This window comes from Idiotropiscis lumnitzeri, unplaced genomic scaffold (genome assembly GCF_059441095.1).
Source record: "Idiotropiscis lumnitzeri isolate Australia: NSW breed Sydney's pygmy pipehorse unplaced genomic scaffold, RoL_Ilum_1.0 HiC_scaffold_35, whole genome shotgun sequence".
In the NCBI taxonomy this organism is placed as follows: Eukaryota; Metazoa; Chordata; class Actinopteri; order Syngnathiformes; family Syngnathidae; genus Idiotropiscis; species Idiotropiscis lumnitzeri.
This window is the reverse complement of record NW_028283573.1, coordinates 731,587-751,536: the sequence shown is the minus strand read 5'-3', so window position 1 is coordinate 751,536 and position 19,950 is coordinate 731,587.

Here is a 19,950-nt window from a genome sequence, read left to right as displayed (position 1 = left end):
TCAGCTAGAAAATGCTTGTAACTTTTCTTTGGGGGAGAAAACTCCCCGCCGCCTCAGCGAGACTACCAGGTGTTTTTTTTTTTTTTCTTTTTTTTTTTAAACCCACTGCTGACTAAGCCAAATGTCAGGTCCCGCCAGACACAAGGTGGGGGTGCGGCCCTCCGGCTGTGTACACTGGTGCGCTCTGTCAAGCGAGCACAATTTATAGTTTATTGTTTGAGAGGAAGTTGAATTGCAGGGAGAGAGGAAAGTGAAAAGAGGATTTTTATTATGTTCTTGGTGTGATTTGGATTGTGTTGAAGGACTTGAGAGGTAGTTTGAAATAGATTAGCGAAAGTCAGTTAGAAGGTCGACGGAATGTTCTCCAACCGAAGATGTGAGCATGCTTTGACAACATTGACGGGGGCGAGGGAGTACCGAGGACCCTCCGGGAATCCCCCCGAGGCTGCCGCCGGAGCATGAAATCATGTCTGCCTTGACGTTAGCTCACATTTTGTTGTGTTGAAAGAAAAGCCCCCCCCCCACCCCCCCAAAAAAACCGCCCTCACCTGGAAGCTGTTGATACCCTTTGAAAACTGCTAATGGGAGACGTTTGATTGACACTGTCAAAAAAAAAAAAGTTTGGAAATGATGTGGCTGGAAAAGCTGAATGTTGCTGGGTTGAAGGAAGGCTGCCGTGGTACTGGTCAGGAAAAAAAAAAAAACAAGACACATTGCGTATTGTATTGCATTCTATTGCCTTTTTTTATTATATTATTATTGTTAACTGGATTTACAGTGATCAGATTATACTATGTTAGTATTTCTTCTTTTATTGTTTCTGTTTTTGATTTTACAAAATATAAAAACTTTTTATTTTCTTTTTTTTAATAGCAAGCTTGGAATTTTTTTTTTCAGTTTTCCTCTTTTTGTTGTCTCACCACCACCACCTTGAACAAACCAAAAATGCAAAGGAAAAAATGAAAATGGATTTACCAAAGCGCACGCGTCCAAAATGCTGGAAGAACACAAAGATGATGAAACTGGAATAATGTCCGTTAGTGAGCAAGAAGTGAAATCATAGGATAACTTGACTGGATATTGTTATTACAATAATAGAAAAAACGAGTATTATGTTATTTAAGTATTCTTTCTTTCCTTGTGGCTCATTACTCGAGTTGCCATAATTTTTATTTTATTTTTTTGGGGTGATCCTCGACTGCCAACGTGGATTAAGTTGTGTGCCTTTGGTATCTTCTATGTACTTTTTTTTTTTTTTTTTTGATAATGCAAATGATTTTCAACGTGGTTTTATACTTGTATTTATTGGTGATCAAGCCATTTATAGTCATGCTTTTTTTTTTTTTTTGCCTGTTTTGAGAAACAATGTTTGTTTCGAGTCAGCGTCATCTCATTGCGACGGCAACAAATCGAGTTCCAACTGTGCAACTCCTGTAAAGTGTCTTACTTTTTTTTCGGCCAAGGTTCAGCACCACATCTTCAGTGCTGTGAACAACAAATCGCAAATTAATAAACGGATCTGGAACGACACTACATCGTCCTTTTGTATATCTTTCACCTTTGTGTTGGTGCCGTTGTCTGGACAGGGGCCCGAAAAAAAAACTCTCTTACCCAAAGGAAATATGTAACTGAAATGCTGTTGATAGATGAATGGATGTATTCCTGGACACTGAAGATAGATATAATTGACTTTTCTCTCCTGCGGGATTCCCGCACTAATTATGGCTCATGGGTCATTACTTGCATTAAGCAGACCGGTACTGTTTCTTATTATTTTACATTCCTCAGATGAAATTAGCCAAAGTTCCCCGACAGTCTCTTCTGCTGATGTAGAATAAAACTGGTGATGTTAAACCAGGTACCCCTCCCCCCCCCCAAAAAAAAAAAATATATATATATATATATATATATTTATATATATATATATACAACAAAAACATAAAAATGAAAAAAAATTTCAAAACAAACATAGAAAATCTTTTATCAAAATTCCCAAACTATAATAACCCTGCAGACCACAAAAAAAGTACTCCAAGCCCACACTCCAACTAGGCTGGAACAAATAATCGTGTTGCAGTTGCTTGGGGGATCTTTTGACCTGCACAACTCAACAGGACAACCTGCAAAAAGTAAGTCAGTGCACTTCAAAAATTCGTTTTTTTAAGGAGATGACATAAGGGTCCCAAAACATTAAAAAGGTCCTTCAAGGAGGTAAAGTTAAATAGCAGGTATTATTTGCATGCTTGTTTCAGAAATGACAACCACAGTGAGTGTTGGGTGACCTTTTGCCAGCTGAAGCACATTAATCACTCCTGCAATTACCCAGTGGAAGGCCCACAGCAACGTTGTTTGCTTGCTTAAATGCAGCTGCTGACTTTTTCCTCAGATAGGTTCAATCATCATGTTGTCATGGTGGACTTCAGGAATCAAACGTTTACGCTGTGATGCAGTGGCGTTTTTAGCATTTGGTACCTGAGCCTTAAGAAAAATTATGTGCTTGTGGGCCGAACTAAATTTACTGCATAAGTTTTGAGAATTGTTTCTCAGAAAAATGTCTGGAAGGATGACTCTGTTTAGATCAGGTGTGGGCAAACTATGGCCTGGGGGCCACATGCGGCCCACTAAATGTTTTAATCTGGCCCACCAAACTTGAAAAAAATTAAATGAATAAACGTTAATGTTTTATTTTCTAAATACTGTGGTTTTTCAATGACATATATATATATATATATATATATATATATATATTGTTGTCATGCTTTTATTCACTTTGATTTAAAATTAAATGTAGATTTTTTTTTTTTCTCCCGATGAGGTGAGGTTACCAAAACACTCCATCCATCTGCTCCTGGTCTGGCCACTTTGTCAAATTTTAGAACCCGTTGTGGCCCGCTAATCAAAAAGTTTGCCCACCCCTTGTTTAGATCCTATTGAAATTAATAGAACCGTCTTTAAATTAAAATATACTTCATATTTGGTGATTTTTACATTCATTCCTATAAATTCTTCAAGTAAATATCTGTTGCAAGCTTCACAAAAAATAGTAGTTGAACAATGCGATTAATCTCGATTAATTACAGAATTTTTTTGCAATTAAGTAGTTCAAAAAAATTAATCGCGTGACAGCACTGAAATAAATAAATAATAATCAGCCACGATGATTATTAAATGTGTACAGATCGTAAGAGAAATGTTTTTCTCATTGAACTTGGCTTGCTTTGACCAATCAATCAGTGGACTGGAAAATGCTGACGTTATGTTGTGAGGCAAAATGACAGTCTTTTGAACTCTCCAAGTGCGGTCTTTCCAAGAATGCTGCTTAGCAATTGCAACGGCTGTGTACTTGCGAACTTCCCCCCCGGGCTGTGATGTATTTTCGTAATGATAAAAGGGCAAAATGAAAACTTTAAAACCTGTGTCCTCTCCACCGCTGTTTGAAAAGCAGCGCAAACTAAATCTTGGGATATTTTAAGTCTTCACGAATTGACAAAGTGAAGCTGTAGATGGCTACATTAGCTTTTCAAGCTAGCAGCTAGCTTGTCACCCACAGGTAATGCTGGATTTCATTTTTTATTTCCTTTAATACTATTTTTTTTCTTTCCCTTTTTGTCATTGGCCCAATATGACAGCTGGTGGCATTAATTTGAAAACAAACAAACAAAAAAAAAGAAAAACGTCAAATGTATAAACTGTAACATTAGAGGAGGAACACGGAGTGAAGATGCAAACTGCTGTGTTAGCCTCTTGAGCTAGCCAGTTGCTAGCCACCAAAGGTCGTAAAGTAGACCTGCGTCTTATAATTTAAAGTTTTACATTACATTAGGATTAGATTTAACTTTCTACTTATTTGAGATAAAAAGTGACTTCAGTCATAGCAGTGTGTGTGTGTGCGTGTGTGTGCAGTTCATAAAGATTTGTTATGGAGCTTGACGCTCCCACTGTTTTGTATTTTTTTTTTTTTGAGGGGCCCAGCCCACATGACTGCAATTACTAAAATCCACTATACCAGAGCAATTTCTGTGTCATTAGAAAAGTGACAGAGTCAAACAAACGGCGGCGAACGACACGGAGCAGAGAACACGGTTCACGTCTGGTCCCCAGGAAGAAACAACACTGTCTGTTTTTAGGATTTTTTTTTTTGTGTGTGTGTGGGTGTAGAGTGGGCGTTGTTAAGGGAGAACGCTGCTTGCCGCTGCTCCTGTCGGGTTAATTTGATCCACATTTTTTTGCAAGAGGGGGAGTGAGTAGGTGGCTGGAAGCGCTGTGGTCTCTTTGAGGAGCTGATGATTTGGACAGCTCTGCCTACTTTATAAAAGCAGCACGCCGCTTGGAAAATAAAAAATGTACCGGAGAGCGAGATTAAAGCACAGGACCCGTTTTCTTTCTCATGTGATGTGTCGTCGTCGTTATTGGCCACATAGTGATGAATACAGTGGACTCTTGAAGGGTTATGTTCTCAGTTTTACCATATGAATCACAAAATATAAAATCAAATAAATAAATACTACATGCCATTGACTGAACTTTTTAAAATTTGATTCCACGCCGAATCCAACCGTTTACTGCATTTACTGCTTCTGTTTTTCAAAGGATTGTCATAGAAGAGGGTCTCACCCAGCTTGTCTGCAAAATTAAAGTTTGCAAACCACCGACTGTAATGACTAACAGTTCCCTGTGGAGGGCGGTGTTTCAGTGCATTGGATTTGAAATTCAGCACAGCTTTTGAGTTGTAGATAAAGATTAGGGGGTGAATCTCATCTTGTCACGTTGATTATGAGGGGGAGAAATGGCAATGTATTAGTAGTTGGGCACATTTAGACACCTCCCAGTAAAGTAGAGGTCATAATGTGTTACGGTTGTGAGCAGAAAATGTAAAAAAGCAGTTCTCCTGGAGTCATTTCTGGAAATAAATTGTCATTTTACCATTATAATCCTTTCCTCAGTCTTGTTTTTTGTTGTATTATAGATTAAGGTGTTTAAAAAATATTTGTGTAAAATCACAAAAAGCTAACTCTCACCGCTTTTTGGTCGGAAACTTGTTCTACTGCTAATTACCAAACAACGTGGAAAATAAGTCGATTCTTAATTAGTTAGGTTTGGGTTGGTCAAAGAACACAAATGATGAGTGAAAAACAGATGGCAATATGAGAAACTCTACTTTGAAAACGTCTGGCAGTGACTGAGCTCAAATATATTCAAATTTATTTATGCAGATTCTTGTCTGGGTTTTCTCACAGAGTGTGTCTTTTATTTATTTTTTTTATCATAGCATACCAGCAAAAATGTTGGACCCGCCATCTCATTCAATAGCATGAGCAATACTTTGGCCCGATACTGTGAAAGCACATTATTTTCTTTTATTTTTAATTTGCTTTAATCCAATCCAATGTGATGTAATGCAGCAATCCATCGTGAGGAACGTGCATAACATTCTGTTACTGTAAGAGTCTGTCACTCATGCGCAAAAAAAAAAAAGTCAGGATAAACATTTCTGTGAGGCAAAAAACAAGCGAGCAAAATGGGGGGGAAAAACTGAGCAGCTGCACTCGTGACACTGATATGATCTGAGTTTCAAAGGAAAGCCCTTTTTCCCCCTCTTTCGTCTTTTTCATGTCTTCAGAAAAATATGTCTACTTCACTTTTTGACCTTTAAATAAAGTCCATCTGCGAGGAGCCTCTGAACTCCTCCCTTCTCCCAGCGCCATCTGTAAAAGGGTGAATTTGGAGGAGACAGCGCCCCCATAACAACCCCCCCTCCCTCCACCTTTATTTCCGAATAGCCTCTTTGCTCCTTTAATGTGGCTTTTCCACTGTCCGCTGTCTCGTTTTGGCTGCAGAGCGCTGTTGGCATATTGTCTTATGTCTCCTTGAAAATAAAATCTCAAACACCAAAAATAAAAACAAACGCCAACATTAGCTTATTGTGCATTGGTATAAGTTTTTAATTTTAAAGTGGAGAAATGTAATGAATGATTCAAAGCAGTGCTTCTCAATTGTTTTCTGTTACGCCCCCCCCCTCAGCAAGAAAAAAAATTATTTGCGCCTCCCCCCACCACCATCCCGCTGCAACTATAAATAATCGCATTTTTGTCGAAAAACAAACCTACACGGAAGAGTTAATAGTCGCGGCGCACAATGGGCAAGGAGAGCACTACTGCCAACTAGTGGAGTGGAGGTGCAATTACACTTCATTGTAGTACGGCGGGGGGAAAAAAGCATGTTCGCCAGGGTCACACGCGTCCACCCCAGCATCGCAAGGTCCCCCCCCCCCCCCCCAGGGGCCCCGCCCCACTATTTGAGAAGCACTGCAGTAAGTACAGTAAAAGTTTTGTGTAAAATATTCTGTGTAAAATTTGCTCTGAGAATTTCACACTGGATATTTTACTCTCAAACGGGCAACGCAACGACTTTTTGTAGAAAAAAGACTTTGGGGAATATGACTACATCATTGTATGCTTTCGAGAGGTAGTTGAGACTTTTTTTCTGTCAGGGGTGTCAGTGTAGTTGCAAAATAAATCAGTGATTTTATTTATTTATTTTTGAGGGGGTGTATCAAATTAGCAATTTTACGAAATTGTGGAACTGCCACTGTCGAGTAAAAATGTTTTGACTTGACAATATGTTCAAACGTACTTGTCGGCTAAATACTACAACTGCAACAAAATGGAAAAAAAAGAAGCTAGGCCAAATGCTAAAAAATTGCATTTTATTTTATTTTTTTTTAGCCTACAAGTACGTTTGAACGTATTTGCCAGTCAAAATATTTTTACTCCACATTGGCACCGCCACACTACCGTACGATAACACATCGGGGTGGTGGTTTTTTTTTTTCGTTTTTTTTTTACGTTAGTGGACAATGGTACATGATCGCAGCAGTATTTGGTAACTTGAGCAAGATGGCTATTTTTTTTTTTAATTCCCTGGAAATCAGCAGCTTTGAATATGCAAGCGTTCTGTCTGACAGCCACTCTGTGTAAAAAAAAATCTTGTCGTATTAGGAGATAATTATGTTTATATTAACTACCTGTACCATATTCATCATTTTATTATTACATTTTTTTTCTGTACGACGCAGCGGAAAAGCGCCACAGTTCCCCTGCGAGTTGCAATGGCTAAAACATCCCATAGAAGGCATTTGAGATCATTTTTGCATGCCCTCCTTTGTGTGCAGGAAAGTTGGGGTACATTTTTGCAAATGGAGCAAAAAGCAGCTGAGGATTTGGCCTGCGCTTGCAGGCAGGATGTTTCAGTGCTCTGGTTTAGTTGTAAATGGAGCTGGCCGTTCACTGCAGGAAAAACAAACAAAAGATTTGAGCCCAGAAGAAGGTTGTGAGTTGACACATTGTTTCACAGCAGCAGAGCTGGCAAAAGTACTGAACACGTTGTACTTAAGTAGAAGTACAGATACCTGTTTAAGGATATACTTTGGTAAAAGTAGACATACTGAAAATGCAGTGGCGGGCCGTGCATGAAACACACTTACTGAGTGAGTGTTGGACGGCCAAGCTTCTCTTGAAAGGTCCATCTTGAAAATGGCCTCGCAAGTGTATCGGCAATTAAATCCACACTTTTCCCTCCTTCGGCCATTATGGTTTAAAAAAGCAAGAATATATTTCAGATTATCGAACGGTCGCCAGTTACGACTTCCGGGTGTGTCCATTCCGTATAGCGCTGCTCCCTCACGAGTGAGTATCCAATCACAAGACGCTTTCATCACTTTCAGCAAAAGGCCAGCAAGAAGACTCAGTGTAACCAACTCGAGATCTGATTGGCTATCGCAACTAAAAAAAAAACAAAAACTGAGACACAGAACAGAAGCCCGCATATTTGACAGTCAAAAATCCACTCCTCCTTGTATCGGTTCCCTACATTTTCGTCACTAGCGCCTTAGCTGCTAGCGGCACAGCACCAGCAAAAACAACCATCCGGTGTTGACTGACACAAAATAACCAAACTTCTGTTCACTGACTTGACTCGTACATTACCGCGACCTCTGAAGGGAGATCCTGCTATGCGTGTAAGCACTCGCGTTGGATGGCTAGCTGCCACCGTTAGCCATAAAGCACTAAATTCAATGCTGTGGGCTCCGATAATCCAGTAAAACCCTTTTGCTAACAGCATTCAGTCACAATTTTTTTCTTTTTTGTCCAAGACCTGGCCTCTCAGAAGATTTTTTTTTTTTTGTGTGTTTGTCTTGGGTTGCGAGCAAAAATTTGAGTGAGGAGCACGAGCTTCACTAGCAGCAGTTTGGCAGATTCAGATTTTTCTTCAAAGAGGGGGGCTTATGCTCGCTTCAAGCCGTTTATTGGCCACTCCCAGTTGAAGTTAACTGGAAAACCAAACCTAAACCATGGAATTACGCATATATTTACCTTTAACTTTGTCTGCTAACGGTCCGCCAGCTTCATGCTAGCACACAATGCAAAACAGCATATAGCAAAACTAGCATCAGCGCAATGGCTGTTTGAACACAAACAATGCAGAAACACAATAAAACCGACAAAACAATAATCACAGTCGTAAAAATATATCGTATAAATTACTTATTTCATTTCAGCTTACCAAGTCAGTCGTGAAAGTCTTCTTTGTGTTGGTGGTGGCCAAGGCGCATACTAAAAGAAGCAAATCCATGAACTCATGAACTCTATTAATAATTAATTATTAATTATTAATTATTAATTATTAATTAATTATTAATTATTAATTATTAATTATTAATTATTAATTATTAATTATTAATTATTAATTATTAATTATTAATTATTAATTATTAATTATTAATTATTAATTATTAAATAATAATAATAATAATAATTAATAATTAATACGTGGTAATTAATACGTAATAATTCATAATTAATCATTCATAATTAATAATTCATAATTAATAATTCATAATTAATCATTCATAATTAATAATTCATAATTAATAATTAATTACATCTACCAGTTTTATGTTATTACAGTATGTATTAAAAGTATGCCAATGCTATAAAAGTATTATAAAGACAAAACTAAATTTTTAAGTGTATTATGGGGGGGGGCACACTTTGCATTTGTACTTTGCATCATTTCACAGCGGTGCCTATTTTTTCTTTCTTGCTGGGCCTCGCTCGTTCTTCCTCACTCACTCCTCTGCAGGTTCCCAGTTCACATCCCTGCTGGACGCCTTTTCCCCTGTGATAACATTGTGACTGGATACGGGGGATGGAATCAAACGCCCTCCTTTTCCTGCTCGTTTTCCCAGACCGTTATCGTCCTTCCACCATGCAGCCTTACCTCCCTCCCTCCGCTCCACTCCACGCCAAGCCCTCGCTTCTCGCTGCTTGTCCACAAGGACTATTTTTAGCGGCGCTGCTATTCTGGAATTTGCCGCTGCCTGTCGGGTGTCTGGGCGGCGATCTCTTCAGGAATGTCTGGCCACGTGTCAAACCGCTGCAGAAAGGCTGTGCAGCCGGGACGGCCACCTCGCTGCTCTTGTTTCCAGCTTGAAGTCTGAGCTTTTGTCCCGGCTCATCTTCACATGTGCTTTTCCATTTTGTCTTGTTGTAAAACTTGATAGGGACGCGACTAGATTCTACTAGGTAAATCATTTGATTCCATAACTATACATCGTGTCCCTGAACTCCAATACTGTACTTAAAACACGGTTTGGTTAGCGAGCATTTCATTTTTTGGGCAGGGAACAGAAAATGGTCCCATTTGGATTTCAAAATAACTAAAAGCAACACAGCACTTTGAGTTGCATTTCATTTATGAACAAATATTAGCATTTACAAATTGTATCTTAGGAAATATTTTCTATCTTCCCGGGGAGCCAAAATATTATATTAATATCAAATTATCATGTATCTATTTATCAACAATACTCAAGCCACGCTACTTTAGCACCTTTAGCTTCCTGACATTGGCATAAAGAGTTCTCGGTGGTTCATTGTTGATGAAGGTCTTTCGTTTTGTCCCGTTTTATGACTTGAGTTTGTCTGCACAGGGTTAGCGCTCGTTATTGAGAACCAGGCCTGCCTGTTAAAAAGCGTTAAATAGGCAATAACAGCATTTGGTACTGGTAGTGCTGTGCTAGCTACTAAAAGTAGCTTGTAAACACAAAATGACAGATGAATCTTGGTAATAAATGCCAAGCGTAGCAACACTTTGTCATTCAATTGTTTTTTTTTGGGAGGGGTTTTGTTTTTACTATTGAAAAGCAATAAAGAAAACCCGTTGATGGTTGTATGACCAATTGGATCATATGCATCACACCAACCTTCAGTTGCTTATGGTTAACATGAAGTGAAGTCGCCAGGAAATAAATGAAAGTCAATGCAGTGCTTACATATTTTGTGTGTGTGGTCCACAAAGAGAAAATAAGCATCACTAATGGAAAGTTTTTCCTGTGTGGGAGCAGGCTGCAGGGATTTTCAAAGCAAAATTGTTTGCAGCGAAGGGAACACCATCCAAGCCCACCTGTTGTTCATGATTGCACAGATCCGCCGAAGCAGAACCTTGTCAGGAATCGCCGTACACTGGACAACTCACAACCACCGGCGTCATAGCAGGTCGAGTCATAGCAGAGCAACGCTGTGATAAAATACAGCGAAACTGCTGAAATATTTTTAGAGACTGCACAATCTTTGATCTGGTCAAGCTAAATGAAGCAAAAAAATGCTTTTGGTAGCTAGCCACTTAGCAAGAAGCTAACGTAGCAATCTTCATATTCACTCACTCCTCCTTCCTGGCCAACAAACAAATGGACTTGAATGCTCAACACCAGTCACAGAAGATCACAATCACCTACCAAAATAAAACAAGTATTGATGCTAACTAAACCTGGCGACCCATGTGCTCTGCCATCCACTTTTTGACTGGTGAACTAAAACAGAAAGTTGCAACCTACAAGCATAAAATTAGCCGTATTACCTGTCACATTAGAAAGAAAAAAAATGACCTGTTGATCATCGTCGACAATAATATGGCAGCTAAACAGTCATGAGCTAGGTAGCGAGAGTGAGAAGCTGTTATAGAGTTTCTCTAAAACTACTTATCCAAAAGCTAAACAAAGCAGCTCAATCACTCTGCTTGTGAGTTCTACAAAGTCAAAACACTTGTCTAAAATCAGGAAGTAGAATCCTATCAAAATAAAACTAGCGACACAAAAACATTCACGACTGGCAACATTCAATAAAAACAGCTGGTATCGTCACCAAAATGAAATTAAATCAGCTACTAGTAATGTATTGTAAATTGGTAAAAGCAAACATATGTAAAAACACTCTACCTTTTAATCAGAAGTTACGAGCACATTGTAGCTAGCTTAAGACGCTAATATCTAAATGTACCTACTGATCAAAACCCGTGGGCTCAAATCCACAACATGCTGACAGAAAATCCTAATCAATGAACTTGGCAAAAATAAGTTTTATTTAAAAAAAAAAAAAAAAAAAGGACAAGTGCATTTTTACTGCAGCTAGCGTCATCGCCTGTAAGATCAATCGCAAACCAATTCGTATTTAGGTTTGATGTAATCATACTCATACCTGTCTGCGCTCATGATTTATCGTTAATTTGCTTCGTATATAGTTTTGTGTTTGGAAGTCAGCATAAATAATAGCTTACAACTCCATTAGCTACGATTCATTGTATGGAAAAAGTTGGAGAGATGTCATTACAAACATGAGTCCTCTCCTCCATTGTCATTAGCCAATAGGATAGCGGCACAAAATGCATCCTGGGATATTTTCTCAGCCAAGTCTTCACAAATCACCAAACTATGTGATTCGTTTCTGTTTTAAGCTAACAGAAATGAACATCCAGGTATTCCCTGTTTCTTGGTTTACGTGTACTTTCAATTGGAAAAGTAGCTTGGGCCGCGACGCAAGACGTTTCGTGAGATCACTGAGAAACAACTATTTTGCTTGGAGTTTTCTGGTTTAGTGAGAAAATGAAGTTAAACCGAATTTTTCAAACTGGATGGGTATTGTTTTTGCGTCTGAGCTCCGAATACAGTATGTTAGCTTGCGTGAGAAGCTAAAAGTGTTGTCTCCTTAATAATGAATCCCTTGATGCTGGCTAAAATGACGCCTCGTGATATGATGACATCACACATTTCAACCTGAAGGTATGGCTCTAGTGTGAACGCTCGGCCGTCACGTCAAAGCTGTCAGCGTAAACCCGCCCGCCCCCCGTTACAGATAAGCAATCCCATCACAAAACATCTTGTTCTTATTAGCATTAGGACGTATGTGAGCCCGGTTTGAAAAGTGAGCAGTCAGCAGAGCGAGCGTGGACGCGAGCTAATTGGCCTTGGCTCCCATAAAGGGGGATGTGGGTTTCGCTCCGGGATGGCGTACCAGAACGAAGTCGAGCAGGGCCTCGGAGGGGGAACGCGAGGACCGCCGTGAGACGGACCAATCGGGTAACGAAACAGCCTTTAGCCTCGCGAACGGGAGCAACGTCTCTCTGGGGTGTGAAAGGAAGAGGCGAGGGAATGGGATATGGAGTCGTTTTTAGGCCAAAAGCTCTCAAAAAGTATGCGCCTCGGCTGCTCTGGGATGGATTCCCATTGCCACAAGGTTTTTAGCACTGCTGGTTTTCTGTTATCCTTCAATTTGTGTTTCTCAGACGTCCTCTCTTCAGCTCTGCATTAAGTGGAAATACAGCAGAGAGACTTGGATGCGAGGATGTATCCCCCAGCTGGCTTACATTCCTCTGCTTTCCACTTGTGTGCTCGTCTCTTTCTGCTTCTTTATGGGTCACTGTTTCGCTGATCAGACTTTCTTCCTCCCCCCCATCTCCAAGAAGTTCTGTTGTTCCTCTTGTTTTCCATTCACGAGTTGACAAAAGTCCCATCCATTTTTGTTGAGCGGCCATTTGATCGCACAATAAGCAAGCATACTCACAAAAGGCCAATTAGAGTAGCTTAAAACCAAGAAATAACATCCCAAACAATGCTACTGGTATCGTGAAATCTGCCTGGCAACACGAGCGAGCTGAATTCTGATTGGCTAAAAACTCTAACCTAAAAATTCAACACTAGGATAGAATATGACATCAATGTGAAGAATATGATCATGACTGATTTTTGTTAGGCCAGCAGAGAAGGCCTTGAAGGCCTTGACCGCCCGCCACTGCAAGAACTAAATTTTTTCCCTCATTTTCTCATCTCCTTTATGGACATAACGGCTGGCCGGACGGAAGTAAAGACAAAGTGATCAATCTTATTCATGAAAAACCGTCGTTATTGGATGTCACCGTCAAAGGCTACGCTTTGACTATCGCCCCCAATGGCACGGAGGGGTACTACTTCTCACGCACGCGCAGAAGGTCCGGAATAGTTGTCGTCTCGGTCATTTTTGGGTCCAACGTGCCGATACGACAGTTGGCCGTGACGGTCACTGTTCAGTGTTCACTCTGATGACATAAAATTCTGCCAAATAAATGTGCTATAGAGAAAAGACATTAAATCCTAAATCAGATTACAACAATACAAACAATCTGTGTCTTTAACACGCTAACTTTTGATGTTTCATCAAACGATATATGGACATCTCCTGAACGAATCAGGCACTATATAAATAATGTAAATAAACAACCGCAGATCATGTGCGAGTGTGCTTATTGTGTTTTACTCTTTTCCTGTGGAGTGATGGCACACTTAAATGCACTGAAGCTGCTTACAGATTAGCATGAGTGGAAAGACAAGTTGAGAGTAGGACAGGAAAAGCTCTTGATCCAAAGCATACCACATCATGTACTCAACATGCAATGATAAAGCTGTTCCCACAGTGTGTCACGTCACTTGGAGGTTATCATCCATGCCAACTGAGTGGCCATCCGTCCTTTAACTGACATTTCAGCGGTTGATAAGAGCGCAGGCGTGTACTCTTCTCGCTCAGCTTCCTCTTCAGATTTCCACAAGCGGCTGGTTCGCACGGAGGCATTGGAGGGAGGTGTGGGATTCCTGTCACATAAAAGGCAGATATCGCATGTTCAGGTGTGAGTTACATGCTGGGAAATCTTGTTTGTTTGGGGCCTTTAGAAATTCAGTGGGGAGGCTTTGGACACATTTTTGTGGTTCAGACCTTGAGACCCTGTAACGCTGCATCACATGACACCGGGAAGAAAATTTCTAATTAGGCTCAATTTCACACAGGGGTTCAAAGTAGAAAGTAGAAGGGCCACTGGGACCGAACATCATCACTTCTGTCTTCTTTTCGTTGAAATTCAAGAAATTAAATGACATCCAGATTTTGAGTTCCTCGAGACAGGGAAAAAGTGGTCTCAAGGAAAGACATGGATCTGACTGTCGTCCGCATAGCAATGGAAGGAAATTCCATGTTTTCGTAGAATGCAGCAAAAACAACCAAAACAGCAAAGGCCCCAAAACAGAACCTTGTGGAACACCATCTATCCAATCCAGCTTGTACCTCGCCTCTCGGGGAAAGCCAACAGGCTCCAGCTCACCTTTAACACTATTGCGGACAAGAACTATAGGAAGCGGTGGACCTTCACGCAGTTAAAAGTGCAAATCCAAACACAGGAACCTCCTCGCTGTCAGCCAGGGTGGTCCGTCCTCTGTTGTGTTCTCCTTGAAGACGAGGAGGAGGAGGAAAACAAACTTCCCAGGAGCTTGTGGGGCCTGACAGCCACTATCCCATTACTTCGGACACACACACACACACACACACATGGGCACATAACACAAGATGAGACGCAAGCTAATGAAGTGCTAACCACTGAGGTAATGGCTCTCTGGGCTGCGACCGGTTCTCGGTTCAGTCCCCAACCCAGACATTTTTCCATCCAAGCTTATTTACAAAGGAATGTCGCCGGCATGCAATTTCTACAGAAAAATGAAAATATGCTCTCGTCCCAAACATGCCGGTCCTTTGTAGTGAGGGAATTGAAAACAGCTTGCAAGGAATCATGATGACATGATCGATGAACATCGCAACTGGTAAATGTTTTTCCTGTAAAAAAAATGAGACTACGCAATTTTTGGTCCCACTTTATAGTAACGGCATACGTAGTATAAATCATGTCGAAACATTGCAATGGAGTTCATCGTTGACTCATTTTTAGGCAAGTTGCTACCATATGTTATCACTATCTGTTTCATTTATGAGCTTTAAATGTTTTTAACTAACACACTTGCAAAGCGGGTCCGACAAAAGTAAAAGGTTAGACACTTTAAAATGAAGCCTCTTTTTAGAGAGTGTGGAAGCTACTTAAGCTTGCCAAATAATGAGCCAACTCTCATTATTCTGTGGAAGTGTAAAGATAGTAAAAAAAACAACAACAAAAAAAATCTGTCAAAAACAAACATTCGGTACAATTTTTTATTTGTGTAATACAAACACTTTATAGAGAGAATTCCATCCGGGTTCAGTATATGGCAAAGAGATTGTTTCTAATGACAAATTGTGCTTGTTATTAAATATTAGTAATCTTGTAAAAAAAAAATACGTACCGCTTAAGGTAAAAGTAATTCTATTCAATGAAAAATATTTAATTGTCCATTTAATTTTTTTTTTTAACTCATTAAAAAAAATGTCTCTTTGACGTCTTTTGCCGTCAATGGCAGTAAATGAGTTAATCGAAATCCCATTAATGTGAAGATTTTAAAAAAAACATTTTTTTTTTTTTTGCTGAGGACGAATCGATTAATCATTTCAACTTTCGAATCATGAGCAGTCACACAAGTGTAAAAAGAAGCTGACATCTCACGACGTGACATAGTTTCAGGATTTTCAAAATGCGCTAAAATTTGACGTGACGCCATACGTGCGGGCCGTTTATTTATTTATTTTTTTATGAATAGGTGTTATTTAAAAAAAGCCAAGTAAATGCAAAACGCATAATTTTGAATCGAGGGCAACTTTAGAGGTGTATTTTCCTCACAAATTGTTGCAACTTTAGAGTGTTCACTGCAAGTTCAACGGGGCGGGGGGGGGGGGTTTGTGTTTGATTCTTACTTGGAGTGACACTTTGGCAAAGATGTCAAACTTTGGCAGCTCTGATTATTTTGAATCTGTTTGGTGTTTTCTTTTCCCCTTCTGCAACATTCCCTTTATGACTAATGACCATCTGGGCTACTTCTTTGTGTGTCTACACTTTTCCTTCTTGCCTCACTTTGTTCTTGCTCCCAAATAGCGGCGACTTGTTGAAAGACAACAAATGAATGCTCTACTCTTTGAAAGTGGAGTCCCTGACAATAAAAACCGAAAGTCGAAACCTACAAAAGAATAAAAACGGTCACAGCAACAGCACAAGACGGCTTTGTTTTTTTGGCTGAGTCTTCCATTCGGCTACCGAAACGCCTCACTGGACGAAAGTACTTGGAATTTGGGCGGCGTACGTGAATTGTGTTTTGCAGTAATACTCAACCACTGTATGGGTAGAAAGCAAAGCATGGAGAGTCTCTGTCCCCAAAAACGCGCGGGTGAAGTCAGCAAATGGGGCGATCGATCATTGCAAACAACAACGACTTAATTGTTCATTTCCCCTCTTTGGGAAATTTGCTTCTTACTTTGACAATAGCACCATGATTATGTGGTTTAAAATAAAGCAGTACATATACTACACATGCTGGAGTCCATTCATCTATTTAGCACAGTATTTGTGATTGTTTTAACACTTTAATTAACGTGACACCATTATAAAAATGCGTTCTCTGCTTAGAAATGGACATTTTAAAGTGCGTATACGTGTGTGACCCTGGAGAAAAATGCTTTTTTTCCCACCGTATTACAATCAAGTGTAATTGCACATCCACTCCAGTAGTTGGCAGTGGCGCTCTCGTTGCCCATTGTGCCCAGCGAGTATTAACTCTACGGCAGGAGTGGCAAACTTTTTGAATTGGCCAGACCAGGAGCAGATGGATGGAGAGTTTTGGCCACCTCACCTCATCGTAAAAAAAAAAAGAGAAAAACATTTCATTTTAAATGAAAGTGAACAAAAGCATTGCAACAACATATATGTCTTTGAAAAACCACAGTATTTAGAAAATAAAACATTAACAAGGTTTATTCATTTAATTTTTTTCAAGTTCAGCGGGCCGGATTAAAACGTTTAACGGGCCACATGTGGCCCCCGGGCCGTAGCTTGCCCACACCTGCTCTACGATGTAGGTTTGTTTTGCAATGAGAATGCTATTATTTGTAGTTCCGGCGGAGAGTGGGTGGTGGGGTGGGGCAATTTTTTTTTCTTCTGCCGTGACAGAAAATAATTGAAAAGCACTGGCATACAACAATGCCACAACGCATTTTCGTCAAGACGGAGCGTTCGCAGATCGGAAGCGGCCTGGCTATTCCGGTTGAGGTGTTTATATGTGGCTTGTGTGGTGACAGCTGAAGTGAGATATCGTTGCAGACGTCGTTGGGCCTCTGCGTTTCGATTAGAACATACCGGTGGCTTGCCAGGTTGGCACAAATTGCACAAAAAGAGTGTATTTAACATCCAAAATATATGAGAAAAATGCACATTTTCAAACATGACAAGAGGCAAGATTTGTTAAGTCAAATCGAGTCGTTCATAAATTGTTCCCAAGTCCTAAAACTGAAGTCTTATGTCATGCTAACTTCCTTTGATGTTTTTCTTACCACCGCCATCTGAAAAGTCTCAGAAAGGATGAAGCATGCGCAATCACCTCTCACCTTTTACCGTGATGACCTTTCCCAACGCTGACGGTTTGGGGAGAGACGATCGGAGAACTCCCGGCGTGTCTCAACTTCAAAGGCAACCCACTGTATTCTGTGATTAGCAGCGAATAGAGCAAACTTATTAAAAACACTTGGCAGTCAGTCCGACACTTGTCCAAACACACATCTGACACGTAGCGTGGACCACGGTGGGAAGTCTTGAGTTGAGTGGCGGACATTCCTGACGGCTGATGTCAACGGTCTATCCAAAAATCTGTTCAATATGATGTTACAAAGCCAAACAGGAACTCCTCGGACCACGTGAGAGCTGATATGTTTGCAACGGGGTGGTCCCGGCGCCGGCTAGCCCAAAGGTCAACCAATTAACCCTTACACATTGTTCCAGTCAAATGGAACCTGTTTTGAGATTTGACAGAAATACAAATCTCCAGATAGCATTCTTTGACTTTTTTTGTAACACGTCCTGATGGACACAAAAATGAAAATACTTAAAGCCAATGGCGGGCAGTGCGATAGCCAATCAGATGACGAGTTGACGACAGTAAGGCCTTCCCGGTGGCCTTACGTTGAAGGTGGTGAACGCGGCTTGTGATTGGATACTCACTCGTGAGGGGGCTGCGCTATGCTAAGTAGGACTTCACTGAAGGCCGACGTGTGAAGTGCACAGCCCGACATTTTTTGGTTATATCAGGCCAGCAGAGCTTAAAGGGAACGTCGACCCCCTCAAAAATTCTTTGCAGTAATATGTTGTATACGCCTTCAATAGTTTCAAGAGGCCATTCTGAGGAATATTGCGTTTGTGGAGTGTGAGTAAAGCATCAAAATTTTTGCCATCTCATGGGGCGTCCATTTTGTGTCACTTCTGTCGACTGCCCCGCCACGTTTGCCACAGAAACACACCTGTTGGTTTTTGAAGTCATGTATATGTGCAGGTTTTTTTTTTATTTTTTTAAATGCACCAGTGTGCACTTAAGGAATTCCCACCTAGGTACGAAGGTTTAGGGCGTGTTGACCACAACGAAGGCTTTCTAACCTCAGACAGCGACGCCCTGCTGAGGTGTCCTCCTCACTGCCTGTGTGGTATGAGCGGATTCGTAGGATGATGGTGCTTTTTGATAGCATTCTTCTTTCCCCGCTTTGGGACAAACCGCGGTTTAAATCACGCCCTGAATCTCCTCAGTCTGGAGGCTCAACGTTTATTTAGATGTCAGCACGGGGAAAAGAACGTGTGCACGTTCAAGGCCGGGTCACGTGAACCTTGGAAAAGAGCTCAAGCGGGAGGGACTGTTCCGGTTGTGGCCTTGAGGGGGAATCCTGCCCCCCCCCCCTGTTTTTTTTTTTTTTTTATTAAATTTTTTTTTTTACAGCCAGACCCCAACAATGATGATGATCACGTGCATCTTTTCACACAGCTGTGTCAAGATGGGAAAATCACGCCTGCTTGTTGCACCTCATTGCCAAGTTCAAAGTTAGAAAAAAAACAGCATGCTATTGCTGACTGGGGAAGAAATTTTAAAAACGTTAAATGGAGATATATTACAGTATCCATTCTGGGGATTCATTTCGGATGTATTTTTTGGGAAATTGGTTCATTGTTGATTACTCTAATCTTCACCACGTAATCACTTGTCTTGTCCAGTCTTGAGTTTAGATACTACACAGATCTTGTTAGCTTAGCGGTTAGCATGGCTTCTCTAGCTCGTTTTGCTCGGCGTGCCACATTCAGCTCCTCCTCGTCCTCTTTTAGATAACGAAATTTGTCAGAAGTGTATCAAATTTGCCTTCACGGAGGCGACAATTTCTGACTTAGACGAGCGGCTCCGCACTCTGTTTAGCCTTGCAAGCTAGCTAGCTAGCCGCACCTCGTAGCTTAGGGCCTATAGCACTCATTTTTCCCTCTTAGATCTTTTAGTAAACCATTTTTCTTTACTTTTAAATGTTATTTACATTTTCTATTCATGTTTTTAACCCATCCGTTTAGCAATTTTTTTAAGCTACTTTTGTTTTCTCCGGTTGGCTGGTTTCAATGTTAACGGCGGTTTTTGTAATTGCTTGTTGGTGTTTTGTCTCTGCTTGTGTGAAGCACATTGAGTTCCCTTGTGTAGGAATTGTGACAGATAAATAAAGCTTCCTTGTCTATAGCGTCGGGAAAGCAGGGAGGAGGGATGCCGGATCGACGTAAATGCGCATAAGGCTGGTCGCTCCTCCAGCTCCTTGGTCAGAGGTGCGCAAAGCCTTTTTACGCGGGAGGAAGCCCACAACTTTCGAACTTTGAGGCAGAAATGCAAGCAAA